The 17757-nt window shown below is 35.3% G+C and overlaps 1 protein-coding gene across 1 annotated transcript in view; it reads right to left on the minus strand.

The window, feature by feature from the left end:
- Window positions 1-17757, minus strand: part of KIAA1549L (KIAA1549 like) — a 1927305-nt gene that overhangs the window by 820789 nt on the left and 1088759 nt on the right. The window lies entirely within an intron of this gene.

A 17757-nucleotide genomic window follows, 5' to 3' on the forward strand; every position in this document is an offset into this window, starting at 1 on the left:
ACTGATTATATGTGTGTTCAGCAAAAGCTGTGGAATGTGAAATACAGAATGAGAAAATAGTCTTGTAATTTAGTGAGAGCATTCGTTTAATTATAACCGTGTTTCTTGTTATTGCCCATTTCATAAGACTGCATCATTTTTCACTAATTCCTGTAAATAAACCTTGTTTAAACTGCAAGCTGGTGACTGGAGATCGTTCCTGTTTATAGGAGTACTAGAATGTTTAGTATGCAAACTTACAAAATCTTTATTATATGCATGTTAACATATGAACAACTGAGGATTGGGTTGTTTACATATAATAAATAACTGTGTAGTTCTGTTGAAACCTTATTGGTTGAATGTTGCTCGTTGCTCTTATGCTGCCCCGCTCACATAATTTGTTTGCTGTACAATCTTGCAGCATGCTAACAGCATGCAATACCTACATGTCTGATGCTATAAGAACTAGAGATTGCAGAAAATAAAGTATTTCAGTTTTTATCATTTCTGCTATTTGTTTATGTTTATTTATTTATTTATTAGCACTTTTAAATGCCAAAAATGTTAGGAATATTATGGGTAAAATAACAAATAGCTAAAAGATTAATAAAAATGACAACATAAAACTGTTCTGTTGACAGGAATCTTAAATAAAAAAAAATCTTAATTTAAAATGAAAACAAAGATGTGATGAACTAGGTTTACCTTTGTTTTGTCGCACATAGTATGTGAGATCTTCCTATTGTGCGACCCGTATTACCGAAATACAGAGAACTTCGAAGGATCAGATGTCGAAAATGGTTTGCTGGAAAGCCATTTCCGACATCTGATCCATGTGTTTGGCAAAAAAAATTCACTTATTTGCCATTCAAACACATGGCAAATTGGCATTGTCATTTTTTGCAGCCGTACTTTTGTCACTATGCAAGTCGGACACATGGTGGATGACAATTCAAAGGTAAGCCAATTAACTAATGTTTACATTTGGAAACCTATATATATATATATATATATATATATATATATATATATATATATATATATATATATAAATAACTGTGCAGCTCAAAAGTCTTTTAAGGGTCCAGACTGATGGCCAGATCTTGAAAAGAATCATAACTCTGAATAATAATACCAACAACATTTACAACCTCATGAAATTATTTCTCTTCCAAAGACTTTGTCTGAACTAGAAGGTCATGGTGCTTGTTTTCCAGTGTTCTGCAAGAGATGTTGCTGGCTGTGGACTGATATAAAGCAATTCTTTAAAGGGTTGTGTGTATCGTAGCACTGACAGAATTGCAAAATGATGATATACATTCATAAGTGTTTGGCAAATACACGGTCTGTAATGATATTACAAACCGATGCAGTAAATAATATTGAGCCTTGTAATAAAGTTTAAGGCACCACAGAAGGGAAAAGGAAAGGATCAGAAAGTACAAATACTGACTTCATTAACCCGTTTCAGTTCTCTAAGCATGAAGGCTTTACAGCTTCCATGCCACTACCATGAATATTGTGTGTTTACATAAAAACTTTCAACAGCAGCAGACTTAATAACAAGCACAAATTAAAAACTTGAATCATGGAAGAAAACAAGAATGGATGTTTTAGACAAATGAAAACATTAAAATTAGTACATTTGGCTTGATAAATATTTAATAAGGATTATTACAAAGAACATTTAGAAAAAGAGTATTAACGCACTATTTTATATATATATATATATATATATATATATATATATACACACATATACAGAGAGAGAGAGATTTATTATATAGATATAGCTATATAAACAGATAGATATATGGATCTACTAATAAAGTCTTAAAAACCTAAATAACAACAAATGTTGGCACTCTACTATGTGTTCACCATGCAAAATCAAAACAAAATAAAAGATTAAAAAAATAATTTTTTGTAGGATGGCAAGCCCTCTTGCATCCCAGCACCATTCACCCCCCTGGTAATCATATATAACAACTCTGAGATTGCACAATATTGGGAAAAGGGCATATTCCCAAAACCCATAAATTGCACGATCTTATGATCAAGACCATAAGATCAAAGTTTTGAAACTCTGAATCATTTAAATGGAGATAGCCATACAGCACAGAACCGCATGTTTACTATTTCTTCACTGTAGTGCAGTCTCAGAGTTGGTATATTTAATTAGAAGGAGGTGAGGGAGTGAAGGAGGGTTGACCCTCTGCAAAAACATAGAAAAAAAGATTTTTTTGTTTTTATTTAAATTTCGAAGTTTCAAAACATCAATCTTATGGTGTCAACCATAAGAAATTCAATGTTTTGAAACTTTGAAATTCAGAAGTAGACCCATATACACACACACACACACACACACACACACACACACACACACATATATACATATATATATATGGTTTACTATCACAATTTCGCCATGCAATTGCACAGCTATGAAGTATTCGAACAACATATGTTCGAATACTTCATAGTTCGGCAGGTTATGTGAGCGAACGTTATTATTGAGAATGGACTGTGCATTCGCAATTATAACATTTGCTCATGTAAGGGGATCTTGGTACAGTATGGTTAGGGAAATACATCCCTTTCCTCACTGTAGTGCGATCTCGGAGTTGGAATATTAAGTTGGGGGGGTGGGGGGCACAGGGGGGCTTGCCCCCCTGCATAAATGTGAGTTTAGGCTAGTTAGGTAGGGAGTTAAGGGAAGGGTGGGAGTGCTGTGAATTGTCTAAAATGTCGCAAGCGACATTTTCGACAATTCACAGCTGTTTTCGACATTAGGTACATATGGAAATGTGTACTTTCGGCGAAACACTTCGCTAATACGTACACATTTTATTTTAACTTTCGACATTTTGATAGTAAACCTATATATATATATATATATATATATATATATATATATATATATATCATCAAGTGCATCTTCATTTACAACTGGATCACAAAGTGCATCTGCGTGGAAAGGTATAAAAGATGTAGCTGATACATATCATGGCAATGTTAGTCATCCAAAATGAAAAAGATTATTAGGGAACATGTTTATGTAAGTTATTTCTTAAATCCACCAAAAATACTTCTTATGCTTGACTCATAATCAATAACACCAATTGCTTACACATATGAAAAAGTTAATCAATAAAGTATGTACAGGGACAAGTCACCCACAATTGCTTAGCCAAAATAATCCCATGACAAAAATAAGCTGAGATCATTTACAAAAGAAATGTAACATCCCAAGATTAATAAATACATTATATGCAGTCAGGGATGTCCTGTCCTTTGATTCATGATTTTTGGTTTTCAAATTTTCAGACAGAACAATAGAATGACATATTGCATTGTATCCTACACTCTCACGAAACAATGACAGCCGCAAAATTAGTAAAAATCTAAGCTATTATTGTAACTAACAATTCACAAGAGAAATTCTGTTCATCTGGTGGGCAGCTTAGCAATGCTGTTGCATTTGACAGAAAGCACAAGGGTGACAGCTCAAGCTGGTAGCCATCTGCTTCAAGTAACTACTACATATGATAGGTTTTGGGAAGGGAAAAGGAGAAAGAGAGCTGATAAATGTATTTATTTGCAATGTCCCTACTTTTTTCACAAAGAAAGAAAATGAATGGGGTTTTCACATCAATAAAATAAATAAATAGTCTCAGTAAAATCCAAAAATAATTTTGTTCAGCTGAGAAAGTTCTGCGTAAAACATGTCTTTACATAGAAGTGCTTCTGTTTTAATAAAGATGCAATAAATCAGTTACTGGGTTTTACTAAGCCAGCATGTTATTATTTTCTTTTATTAGTTAACTCCTTAGGCTCAGTAATGTTGTTGACAATTTCATTTGAAATGATTTCTTCACAATATATTTGATTCCTGTAGCAAAACTAAGCACTTTCAGGTGTACCACTCAAAACTAAACTTACAGTCTCTTGGAAGCTCACAAGCCCTTAAGCAGTTTCTGCATATCAGTATACAATGGGTTTTGTTTGGCTAGTGCTTTAATACTATAAAGTGAATACTGCTAAAGGTAACTGCTAAAGCTTGAAATGGGTCTAGGACTATTCACTGAAAGCACATTTCATTGAAACACATTTGACTGTGCACAATTCACTGAGAGCTCAATTCACTGAAAACACAATTCACTGAAACACATTTCACTGACAGTTATATATGGCCTTTTCCCCACTGTAGTGTAACCCTGGAGTTAGAATACATAGTAAGGGGGGTGTGGGGGGTGTAGCCCCCCACCTATTTTAAATATTTTGAACTATACACATGGATACTTGCAAATTCAATAAGTTACTCTTTTCTAAACTTAATATATATCCAAACTATGTGGGGAGCGGTGCCCCCCACAAACACCCTTACTATATATACTAACTCCAGGGTCACACTACAGTGAGGAAAAGGCCATATATAACTTTTAGTGAAATGTGTTTCAGTGAATTAAGTTTTCAGTGAATTGTGCTTTCAGTGATTTGTGCACAGTCATTTGACATTCAGTAAAATGTGCTTTCAGTGAATAGTCCTAGACCCCTTGAAACATAGTCATTTCTACATAGAAGAGGATGAAGTGGGATTCATACAGCTGAAAATTATTAAAAAAAAAAACTTTTTGCATGGAGCAAGACCCCCTGCATCCACACACACTTACCAGCTTTTACATCTATCTATCTATCTATATATATATATATATATATATATATATATATATATATATATATGTATATATATATATATATATATATATATATATATATATATATATATATATATATATGGGTTCACTACAAAATTTCGAAATCCCAAAATCTTGAGTTTCAGAATACCAAGTTCAGAATCTCGAGATCTTAGTATCTCAAAATTGTGAACCCCCCCACACCACCACCCAAAACACTAAAACATGTGTACACCCCCCGCAACTTAAATATACCAACTCCGAGATCACACTACAGCGAGGACAAGGGAAATCTCCCGGTCCGCACTGTATGCCAATCTCCGTTCAGGATTCCGAAGTTTCGAAACTTTGAACATATGATCTTCGATCATATGAAATTCAAAGTTATGACCTTTGAAAGCCTGAATGGAACCCAATATATATATATATATATATATATATATATATATATATCTACCATATGGTAGGTCAGAGACATTTTAAGTGTTTATTTGATTGGTTGATTGATTAACTAGGTAGGTGAACTTCTATGAGAGTATTTAATATTGTATTTTTTTGTTCACTGAATAACCTGGTAAGCCCACTAAACACAAGTTTACTTTTTCACGGGTCAACTAGAAATACTTATTAAATGACTTAAGAGTTATACAGCAGACAGATGGAGGCAGAAGAACTCAAACCCTATATCCTTAACTACAGGAAGCTTATTAACAGCCCAAAGCCTTAATCCTATGCTTTAATTGCCAGGTTGTTTTCTGAAATGACCTAGGGCCATAAACAGCAGAGCATAATATTAGTTAAGGAAAAGTGATGACATGCTATGAGAGAATTTGGTGAAAAATCTTATAAAATGTTGATTGTAAATCTGTAAAGTGCATTTATGCGTACAGCAGTATGGACATAGTAATATTGTCACAAAGTTAGCTGGATAACAAGGCATTTATTATCAATTAAGGTTGCACATAAGAAGGTTCTTGAAAACAGCAAACCACACAGTTAGATCCTCCCCTTGTGAATTACCTAAAGGAAGACTGTGGAAGTATGGGAGGTTATTGCCCCTCTATGGCTGTACCTGTAATTCAGTCAAATGGGTTTAACCATTTGAGTTTCAGTTAAATCAGACTCAATCAAATGGCAGGAATCCAAATACAAGCATGACTGCCTTTATCCCCAGTGTCAAATAGAAGACCACATGTGGCCTACCATTCTGCCACTGCGTGGTGCACATAAACTGTCACCAGGAATCATTATAGCACTTTCTATAGAGCCACGGGGAGAATAAATAAAGTGTATAGAAATCTTAGTGTAATCTCTTTTTTGTTCAATTAAACATAATAAAACAAAAATGTTTCCCATTCCATTTTTAAACAAAAGCACAGTTTACCTGTGGATCGTGTCTAAATTATTTAGATTTCTACTGATATCTTACTTCATGGCTTGGACCGTCAAGCCATGTAGTGCACTTAAGGTAATTTGCATGCAAAGATGCCAAGGTCGACACACTATCATCATGACAATTGTCTAGAATTTAAATGATTCTATCAGCATTGGGAATTTACAGTAACCTGTGACTTTATGTGCCCTACAGAGGTACTATAGTTACAGTCTCATTATACTGAATGGCTGTATTAAAGACTCCCAAATAAAACAATCATTAAAAGAATTTGTGAGGTCTAACCTTGTGTTTCTGCCAACCAAGGAGTCTGTTAGCTGATAGTAGCCCTTCTACTAGATTCTGGAAAATTCATCAAAACAGCAATCACTTTCAGGGGCACAAGTGAATTTACCAGATTAAGATGCCTGCTTTATGTTTTCTGTTTATATATTAATATTACACTAACTGCACTTGTGGTCCATTTTAAGCCTAGCCAATAATTTTATGTGAGAATTAAACCCTGCACTTTGTGGCTATAAGGTAAACACCTTAGCCATTATGCCAACCTCCCACCCTGTTGAATCACGGATGAACAGTCTATCCATATATTTAGTCAAAAGCTTTAGGACAAATGCATTTTGAAAATGCTGACTGCTGAACTGCAGCAATATATCTTTGCTGTCATACATACATTGATAACAAATTCTGAAGGCTCTATGCAGTGTATGAAAAATGGTCAGACCTTCCAGTCTAAGTGATTGAAAATTGCCTATGGTATGGAAAATGCACAGAAATTGATGGAGAAAGCTAGGGAATATTCATAAAGTAATTACATATCCAAAACAGAAAGAAATAATTGGAATGTCTAAGTGGATGGAATGATACTACACTAAGAAATAAAGCTTCAGTTTTGAAATGTCCCAAAGTACTATTAATGCTGGGTCCTGTACACACATCTCAATTTCTCTGCTAAAGAATTGTGGACAAAGCCAAAAGTAATTGAGAACGAAGGCCCAAAATCAGGGACAATTTTTGAATATTACTCTAATTCACTGAAAATATAACAGAATAACAGGTTTGGCATCAAAATGCATTTTCTGAGCATAACAAATATGAAACTCTGATATATGGCATTACTATCGGTTATTTACCAGAAAATCAAAACATTTACAAGAAAAAGTATAAAAATATGAGGCAAAATCAGGGATGTTTTACAAAACATTGGGGTTCGCATAGTAGTTAAAGTGTTTACCTCAGAGACACAAGGTATGGGGTTTGATTTTCACCTTTGTGGGAATTTGGCTAAGTTTAAAATGGCCCATAAGGTCAGCTAGCCTAGTGCTTACCTCTGAACCTAAAATTAGGAATCTTTAAGAGGTACAGTCAATTTGAAACTGCTGCAATCACTCATCTTCCTAAAGGAAATACATTTCCAAAAGCATTTATCAAAATACAAAACTATATATATATGATACAGAGTAAAAAAACAGTACATAAGGTCTTAAAGTTCATATACTTTTATCATACAGAAAATACATCACGGAAAATGTATATTTAATGGTTTACCTTTAAAATGTTGTGGCTAACTTGTGCGACACACACATGTGCAAAAGTAACTTTTCAAAAACGACATATTAGAGAAAAAAAAACGCCAAACCAGCAACAACGAATGCTAGTGTGCATTTGTTGTTTTGGATTTGACATTTTGAGTGGGATCGCACTATAGTGGGGATTGGGAAATGCACCCTTTCCCGCAGTGTAGTGTGATATCAGAGTTTCTATATATATATAGTAGCAGGGGATGTGGGGGTGCAGAGGGACTTGCTCCTGCAAAACATTCATAGGAGAAATCTGGAACTGCAGGTAGTTTTCCTCAAAGTTGACATTCCTGAGTGTTGACTTTCTTAAAATGACAGGTTCACACATGCGTGTATTCGCAAGGTGGTGTTTTCGGCATTTTGGTTCAGGTAAATGAACAGTCAAAAATGTGATTTTCAACATTGTAAAAGTAAACCATATTTAACAAGTTTCTCAGGCTCATCAAACTTAAATACTTCACCTTCATATAATACAAATTTTACATCCCTCAATTTTTTACATATTGAGCTATTTATTTCTTATTAAATGTGTAACTGTATTTCAGTTACAGCCTGTAACCCTTGCCTTCCATTATTAGTCACATTTCACATCTTAAAAGCATAATTCATCTACAGATTTTAATTTAATCATCCTATCATAGTCATACTGATTTGTTTACATATTATGTCTGCTTTCCAGAAAACCCTACAGTTTTACACAAGAATGCCACCACTTAGTAACTTATACGTCTGTGGTTTCAAATCCAGAAGTCAGGCATAAAAAGCTATCTGCAATACAAGAAATTCAAAAGAAGTCACATTATAAATTACATTGACATGCAGGTAATATCCATGAGACAGATTAGGGGAAGAGAAATATTTTTTAACATGATCACTGTCACTGATATTTAACTGAAAACCATTTTGAATACAGGCCTTTCAGTGAACTGAAGCCTGCAGTGAATTGGAAGACACACGGTATGACTAAACGGCAGTGGTAGTATTCTTTGTGCTACATTTGTGTTGTGATTTAATGAACACAGCAGGATAAGGACAGGTTCTGCTCAAAGTACAGAGGTAAGAAGAGGACAAAATATAGTACAAATTTAGTGCTTTCTATCTGCCAAGGGATCTACTTTGAAAGGTCGAAATGCTAAAATCATGAATTTCATATAACTGAGACAACAATCCCAAATAATTATTAAACAAATAAATATATATATAGATATATATATATATATATATATATATATATATATATATATATATATGTGTGTGTGTGTGTGTGTGTGTGTGTATCACTTTAAACTTTTGTACTTTGTTATTATTATTAAAACTGGTGGACATTACATATAATGCTCCAAGTGGTATCGGCAGTGTTTACACAACAATATTCTATCAAAAATTTACATGGTGAAATTCCTGTAGTTTTGGCTGCTCTATGCAGTGACTTTAACCATATTTTTCTATCTGTGTACCAAAATTTCAGTAGATGCTAAGAAAACCCTACACGTGCTTGGTAATGACTAGCTGAAAATTGGAGAGGCACAAACCCAGACAGAGGTTTTGGGAGAGAGAGAAAAGTAGTCAGTAAGTTAGGGCTATGGAAAAGACCAGAGAGTAGAGCACTACTGGATGGTTTAATACGGTTTAAAGCTACAACATATGCAAGGCAGAAGGTAGCATGCAATGTAGGGAAAGAAATAAAATGAGGTATTGCTTATTTTTATACAGGTACCCTGTAGTTTTCTGAGCAGTATGAGGAAGTACTTTTTCTAGTGTCTTATGAAGTTAGTTGCATCTCACAAATAGCTGGCCTCTGAAATGTGACTATTTAACAATTAGATATTTGAGTAGAATCACCTAACTCTTAAGGAAGTTGGGACAAAAATAAAGGGTTATAGGTGGCAACTCCATGAGGTAATGTTACATTGATCCAATGTTGTGTAATTATTTTGCAAGCTATAGCAAGACCTTTAAAAATGAAAACATTATATTTATTAGATGTTGATTTGCTAAGGGTTACTTTACATTGCACTTCCCAGAACACATATGAAGTAATGGAAGGAAAACTTTTTGTTTTCAAACTATAAAGAATTATTTTGTTTGAAATATTGCACTGATGGTGGAATATGTATGTAACATCTGCACGTTTAAATCTGATATTATGAGCGTTGGTATTTTAAAGTTTCAGTTTAATAATTATTTGGGGATTGTCACGATTTTAGCATTTGGATCTTTCAAAGTTGATCTCTGCCAGAACTTGCTGTAATCTCAGACAATATCTAATTATAAAGCAGAGAATGAATCAGACATTCTACACCTCTGTTGTTGATTGTCATAATGTTGTATTAGTTAATTCATTATTACTAATGCAGTGTAACTAATGTCTTTCGGCTTTTCCCAGTTAGGGGTCGGCACAGCAGAACTCTGGTCTGCTAATGATTGGCAGTGGATTTTTATGGTGTTGAGGTGCCAGCCTGATGCCCAGCCTTCAAAGAAGGCACACCCATTCAGGTACACACCTACCTGCATGTCTTTAAATGTCACTTGACCACAGGGAGGACACACAGACTCCACACAGAAGGTGCTCCAGCTGAGAATTGAACCGGGGAGCCTTTTGATGTGAGATGACAACTCTAACCGCTGCACCACCGCAGCCTTCATTATTACTATTGCAGTGTACCTATGCTTTATCTTTGTAAAAGAGGGTCTGTATATTTAATTATCCAGGTAATTAGCCAAGAAGATTGATGCAGGTGGAACATATCTACCTGTACTTCCCATGAGCAAGAAGAATATGGAGTTTCAATTTACCCTATCTTTAATACAAATATTTTATTTGTTCTGCTCCACATGCAAAAATATATATAATTCCAATGTACAGTCATTGAAAACTACAAGTTCAGCAGTTTTTGCACTAATCAAAACCCTGGATGCATAATAAGTTAAGGTTTGCAGCAAATTATGTGGCAGCGCAGACCTTAAACCCACTATAATTGTAAATGTGCTCTGAGGTAGTGATAATGCATGCAAGTATATGATAAAACTAGTAACAATTTATTTTTAAGCAAAAACTCAAAATAACAAATGAACAGAATGAAAGGCACACCACGACAATCGAAGCAAACCGTACAAGGGTCTAAATCCTTTATTACCAGTAAGCGCTTTCACGTCTCTCAGGACGCTTCTTCAGACTTTAAAATCAAATTTACAATGAGGCATTAAGTAGTCTTGGTCATCTCATTAACAGCCAATAAAATTACTTAACTAATTAATACAAATATCTATCAAAATATGCCTAAAGTCTAAAAAAACATGTATAAAAAACATGTATAAAAAAGACATACATAAAAGCACATGTAAAAAGACATACATAAAAGCACATGTATTTAAAAACATGCAGCTAATAACTGTAAGAATAAACATAAGAATAAAAAATGCATTAGTGTAATCAGAATAATAATGATATAAAATACTATTAATGTCTTAGGGGTCTATCCTTTAAAAATGGTTTCAGAGAAACCCTATCATTCAGACCATGTCCGTTATCTGCCTGTAGCTTAATAATCCACCTATTCTCTTCTTTTTCAGTGAAATTATTCACATTTCCTAGTCTCTCAGTAGTGTGTATGAGTTCTAGGATCAAAAACTTAAACTTGTGTGTGGTTTCAAGTATATGTCTGGCTAGGGCATTGGTCCTGTTCTCCCTACTTATAGCATAAATGTGTTCTCTGATCCTTTCCTTTAACGTTCTATTGGTTTTTCCCACATAGAAATCCACACATTTTTGACAAACCCCTAAATAAACCACATTCCTAGATGTACAACTAGCATAAAAATCAAACTCATATCTAGCATGGATGTCTGGATGTTCAAACACATTTGTACACAAAATATACTGACATTGATTACAATTAAACTCAAAATAAAATAAAATCGAAGAAGATAATTTCAATGCTTGGACCCAGATCCCATTTGCTAATTTATTTATGCCCAATATATAATCTCCATGTTTATTTGCCACTTTCACATATTTCAAGGCATATTGCTCCTGCCTTGCTGCCTCTGCAAAGCATATATAGTCCTGCTTACTAAGAAGGACTCTGACTAATTGTTTTCTTAAAGACAATGATTAGCTTGGGTACTGCGGTGGTGGTGCTGCGGTAGCGTTGTCGCCTCACAGTAAGACGCTGTTCAGTTCGATTCTCAGCTAGAGCGTCTTCTGTGTGGATACATGCGTGAATGGGCGTACCTTCATTGAAGGTTGTGCATCAGAGCTGGCAACTCGGTACATAAAAAATCTACTGCCAATCATTAGTGACCGGAGTTCCGCTGTGGTGACCCCTAACCGGGAAAAGCCAAAAGACACAAACAATGATTAGTTTGGGTATTCTCACCTAACTAAAATCTCCTCCTAGCATTACAAACATCCATTCTGCTGTTGTTTCCTTAAGTACTACCCTTTCTCCACCTTTTATTGCCCTAGACACACTCTCTCTATTAAGTCTGGGCTCATTCTACCTATACCGTCTCCTTTTAGTTTGTAAACATCAAGGAAACTGTCTAATCAATGTCTCATCATGGCTGTTGTCACCCTTGAACTCCTGTCTTATGCATCATTGTTAACTGCCTTTTTGTACTTTACAAGCACCAGACATCTGCTGAGATAATGTAATTGTCACAAAAGGAAATACTGCCAACCCAGCTATCTGGAATTGTGCAAATAAATATATGTCATTTGTGAATATTAATATGATTTATATGGAAGTGTGACAGAAGGAGATACTGCCAGCATAGCTATCTGGAATTTTGTAAATAGTTATGTGTCATTTGTGAATATCAGGAGGATGCAATTGCTTGTGTTACCATTATATTAGAACTGTATGTTGTCTGTATATCAAGCTGCTGGTGCAGGAGTGTGTATGTAAAGTACTGAGCTTGAGGATGTATCCACAGTGTACCCTACTGGAAAAGAACACAAATGTATATAAACTATTGTACCTGTGTAAATGTATATATTTTAATAGTGGAAACTAGAACACAGAGAATTAACTAGCAAAACTTTCAGGAAAATACTTGAAATTAAATTGTTTTATAACCACATAATAAAAGAGATGTTCTCTTTCATTTTCAGTGCAACTTGAGACATAATGTCTTGAACTAGGGACCCTACTGCATTGTATTGTGTTTTATTGTTTTATGTCGCCTAGCAGTTGCAAACATCTGAAGGCTATGTGTTTTCACAGGGAGATTCTAAATGCTAGTAGTTTCTGACAATGGAGGTTTAGCTTGGGAACTAAAGTCAGGTGACAAAAGGTTATGTCATAGTGCCAGCTACCCCAGCAGTAATATTTAATATTAATTTAAGAACTCTCTGAGAGAAACAGACAATGCATTTTGTATTTGTCTTTGACCTGACAACATCCACTCACCACTTCTGCACTGGCCCTGCTGTAAGTAAGTTAACTAGGGTACATTCATTTCTCTAAGATTCAGTTAGGAATATAGTGAAGTATAGCTGAGATGTTTTCTGTATTTATTTGAGACTGTCCTGCAATGTTGTTTTAAATATTTCCTGTGATTTTGAACTCTGATATCACTGTACATACATATTTATTGTCTTGTTTTTTATTATTTATTAATAAATATATGTAAACCTTTCAACTGTGGCTGGTCTGTCTAGAGATATTTAAGCCCTAGAGTACTTGTATATCTATTTGGTGACACTCTACAGGTCACTCCTAATAGCCTGATTCTTGGTCAAACTTCCATTTGGATTTATAGTAAGTTTACACAGTAAGATTGGACACACTTTGCTTAGTAGTCAATAAAAAGTGGGTGGTGGTGGTGGAAACCACCTTATAGTCAGGGCAGAAGGAGGCATCGCTAGTGAACCTGTGCCAGCCTCTGCCAGTTGTGTGTGTGTGTGTGTGTGTGTGTGTGTGTGTGTGTGTGTGTGTGTGTGTGTGTGTGTGTGTGTGTGTGTATAAATCAAACCTCACAGTTTGTGTGTGTCAGCTACTTGGGCAGGGACAAGAAGCACTGGCTGGACAGAGAGGGTGCTGGAGGTCTTGATATGGCCACTCAGCTGAGATCTCAACTCTATAGCTGTGCAAGTGGGGAGACTTATTGGGGATCTGGAGAAAGAGGGAGAAATCGTCCCAGACTGACTGTGGTCTCTGTGTGCTCTTACGGGAAATTGCACTTTACTGTGTGTGTAATTCTCATCCTCCCAGTGTGTACAGGGTTCATATTACATGATCACAGATGCATTCTGTCGAATGCATCTTGATCAAATGTAAAAGAACGAAAAGGCAAAATAGCGAAGCAGCTTTTAAGCAAATTCTTTCCCTGGGAAAGAATCTGCTTGGCCGCTTCCGTTACTTTGCCATTTTCAGAACCGTAGTGCAATCTTAGAGTTGGAATATTTAAGTAGGGAGGTGTGGGGGGTGGAGCCCCCCACTTTATGTAATGTTTTAAAGTTTTTTTGTTTTTTTGTTTTTTTTTTTTGTTTTTGTTTTGGAACAACGATTTTTTTCCCTTGGAAAAAAAAAATCACTGTTCTGAGGTTTCGACATTGCAAGCTTTCACTTACATGGGGTCGATTAATCATCGTTCGCGTTTTTTAAGCATTCAATGATGTAATATAGACCCATGTGTACATCCCCCCACTGTGCCAGTGGTGAGGATTGAGGCTCCTTGATTACTGGGCCAGTGCAGGGGCATCACAGTAATGTCACAAAATACACAGCATATAATAACAAAAGCTTGTCATCAAAGACCTGACCCCTTCCAAGAGATATACCCACCCTTCAGTTAAAATATAAAACTTTTCAGATTTAGATGACCTTGCACTACCAAAATGGGAGTTTAGGTTTTAAACTTTTGTTTGTTGAACAGTGACTTACTGACACAGAATTCTTTAGCAAGTTTATGAAAATTACTTCTTAACATGTACTTGCTTCGTTGGAATTAATATGCGTATGTTATACAAGGGGTGTGGTGGACACTGCCCCCACTCCCCACAATAACCTTTGCTATAAATATATAGTCATACATAAGCTGAGTGCAAGATGGGAAAATCACTCACTGTTTCCTACTGTTGGATTTCAACTGCTTCATAAGGTTGTACTATTGAATGTTGACTTGAATGAGGCCATGTCAAACTGAAGGATCCTTTTGAACTAAATTATAACTTTCACCTACCATCAGAAAATGTTCATTATGAGCAATAAAGCTACTAAACTTCTTCTAAAGTGGAATATGATGATACAAATTGAACCAAACTGCATGCTGGCAGAAACAAGGCCTCCTCCTACTTGTTTGGCTATCAGAAGCATTAGAAATAAAAGTGTTTATTTACATGCATAAATATATATATATAAAGACCTGTTGTCCTTGTTGCTAAAGCATGTTCAAAAACATTCATTACAATTGCAAATTTGGTATGAATGCCTGTACATTTTCCATCAAGAATAGATTACACAGGATATTAGGTTGGTCTTCTATCTTTTCTGAAAAACAGTACAAATTCTGTCTGGGATACTCTTCAACCCACATACATTACTGGTAGAAAGATTCTGTTGGTATTCTTCAGGGTACAGCAACAAACTGTTTACAGTGTGCAGCACCTATGATTAATCTAACACCATCCAGCAACTGCTGGAATAAACTGACACTTCACCTACTCTTAGAAAGAACTGGTGTTACTGTGATACTTAATTGGCTATAGAAAGGATACTGCTCATAATGAAAACGTTAATGGCATGTCTAATGTCGTGTATCACTACTGCTTGATGACAGTAATTCACAATCAAGATAGAAAAGATAAGTTAAGGGTGTTGTAAAAACTCTTAATGGGACATTAATCATTATTCTGTACCAGGCTAAGGCAACTACAGTGATGTTAGGGCATTTAGCAGTCATCCACCTAGCTTTGTTATCTGTGGAAATCCTTATTCAGTCACCCAAACTAAAGCCATCAGAGGTGTCATAACCAGAAGAGAATCTCATCCACTGGCACAGGAAGAAGTCCCCACACCAAAGCCATCAGAGATGTCAGGATCCAGAAGTGAATCTCATCCACTGGCACAGGAAGAAGTCCCCACACCAAAGCCATCAGAGATGTCAGGATCCAGAAGAGAATCTTATCCACTGACATGGGATATGGCTCAGCCATGCAGACTAGATTCTCCTTCTTCTTCATCCTTCAGGTGAGACAATAACCAAGGTCCCTTCTGCTTGAATTGGTGGTCATTGAAGTAGGCATAAAACATCCCAGAGCACCTATCCAAAAGATTAGGGGAAATTTTCTGATGTTCTAGCCAAATTTCCCCTAAGAGTATAAACACCAACTCAGGTCTACCCTGAAGAGATTCCGCCAGCTGAGTGGGACTAACTCAGCCAATAAAGGCTAAAAATAAATAAATAAATAAAAATAATAAATCTTCATTTGATCTGCTGATTGACATTCTTAAATATTTTACTTTAAATTTGCTGGCTTTCTATGCCCTGGTTCATAAACTTGTGAAGCATTAAATCTGAAGTAAAATATAGTATTGCTCTGACAGAATGGTTATTTATTTATTTATTTATTTATTCATTTATGTCTTTATTTATTTATTTATTTGTTGACATTTGATTACTGGGAAAGACTGAATGGGTAGAAGTGCATTTCCAGCAGAGGCCTGGAGTGAAAAGCTCCAAATTATTACAAAACATTTTAAAAACAATAATTTTACAATCTTCAAAAACAAAACATTGTCAGTTTACATAATTACAACAAATTTGTGATAATATAAAAACATTGGTTAAGAACCAAGTTACATTACAATAATTTAATATTTATATAAATTTTAGACAGTTTGTAGAGAAATTAAAGGTAAGTTAGTTAATACAAACAAGAATTGCAATATGAAGAGAGGTAAAACAGTTTTATGATATATTTAGAGAGAGAAAGTCAGAGAAGAGGATTAAATAGCATTAAGAAAGTAAGTGAAGAAGGGAGAGTGAGGCGGTATAAGGAATGAAAAGGTACTTTTTCACGTTTAAGGATTTAGTTTATCCTGGTTTTGAGCAACAAGAGAGTCAGATTTTAGCTAGGACATCTTTCAGAGTGGTTTTAAAAAATGTGATTTGGGTACAGACCTGATGGATACAGGTAAGGAGTTCCAGACCTTAGCAACCTTGTACAAGTACAGACAATGGACAATGCCTTATTTATTGGACATTTGTTTATTATGGACGTCTGATTGGGTTAATATCCTATTTTCACAGAGGCTTGGGGAGAAATGCTCCTCATTGACATGATATGATTACAGCTACATAATTAAATTATTGGGAAACCTAATACAGAAGAAGAGCATATTAACTAAGTAAAGAAATCACAACTTCAGCTCATACAGTGTGAACATATATACATGTAGAGTGCAAATATTTGGACAGAAATAAAAAGTTGAAAAAAGAACGTTGTAAATAGTTAAAAAATTACAAGCTACACTTCATAGAGATAACATTATCCATACAGTACACACTTTGGAACAGAGAGGACTATATAACATGGCCTAGGCATTACTATATTTGTCCTTTATCTAAGAATTATATTGGATATGTTCAGAGCGAAGGAATTAGTAAGAAGCATGCTGGAAGGTAAGGAGGGAAGGACTAGTTCATCCTGGGGTAGTGCAACAGCCTTATTTAGGTGGTCTTTTAATAGTTTGAAATTGGAAAGGCTAGATGTAGATCTAATTTGCAGAGGGACATAATTCCATTTTTAGAAACTGAGTATGTGTAGACACTTTGGTCAGAGAATTTGTGCAATTTATATATACTGAGAAGATGATGTTCATTAGATTAAAGTTGCCTATTAGGGTAGTAGGAATGGAGAACAGAAGTAAAAAGCAGGGCATTTGTCAGCTTTGTAACTAATGCTGTGTGTGGAAATAAGCTGTATGTAATCTATGTGGTGAAGCGACTTGAGGCACTTCAGTGCCTTAAGGGCAGTACAGTGGAGGCTGCAGTGTTGTTTCTTGGTGGCAAATTGTGCAACCTTATCATAGGATGCCTATAGCTTCATTTTAACTGTAACCTGAAGGTTGTTTAGGATGGGTGCACTGTATAAGAT

The sequence above is a fragment of the Protopterus annectens genome, chromosome 17.part0 (assembly GCF_019279795.1).
Source record: "Protopterus annectens isolate FY-2018-M chromosome 17.part0, PAN1.0, whole genome shotgun sequence".
Taxonomy (NCBI): Eukaryota; Metazoa; Chordata; order Ceratodontiformes; family Protopteridae; genus Protopterus; species Protopterus annectens.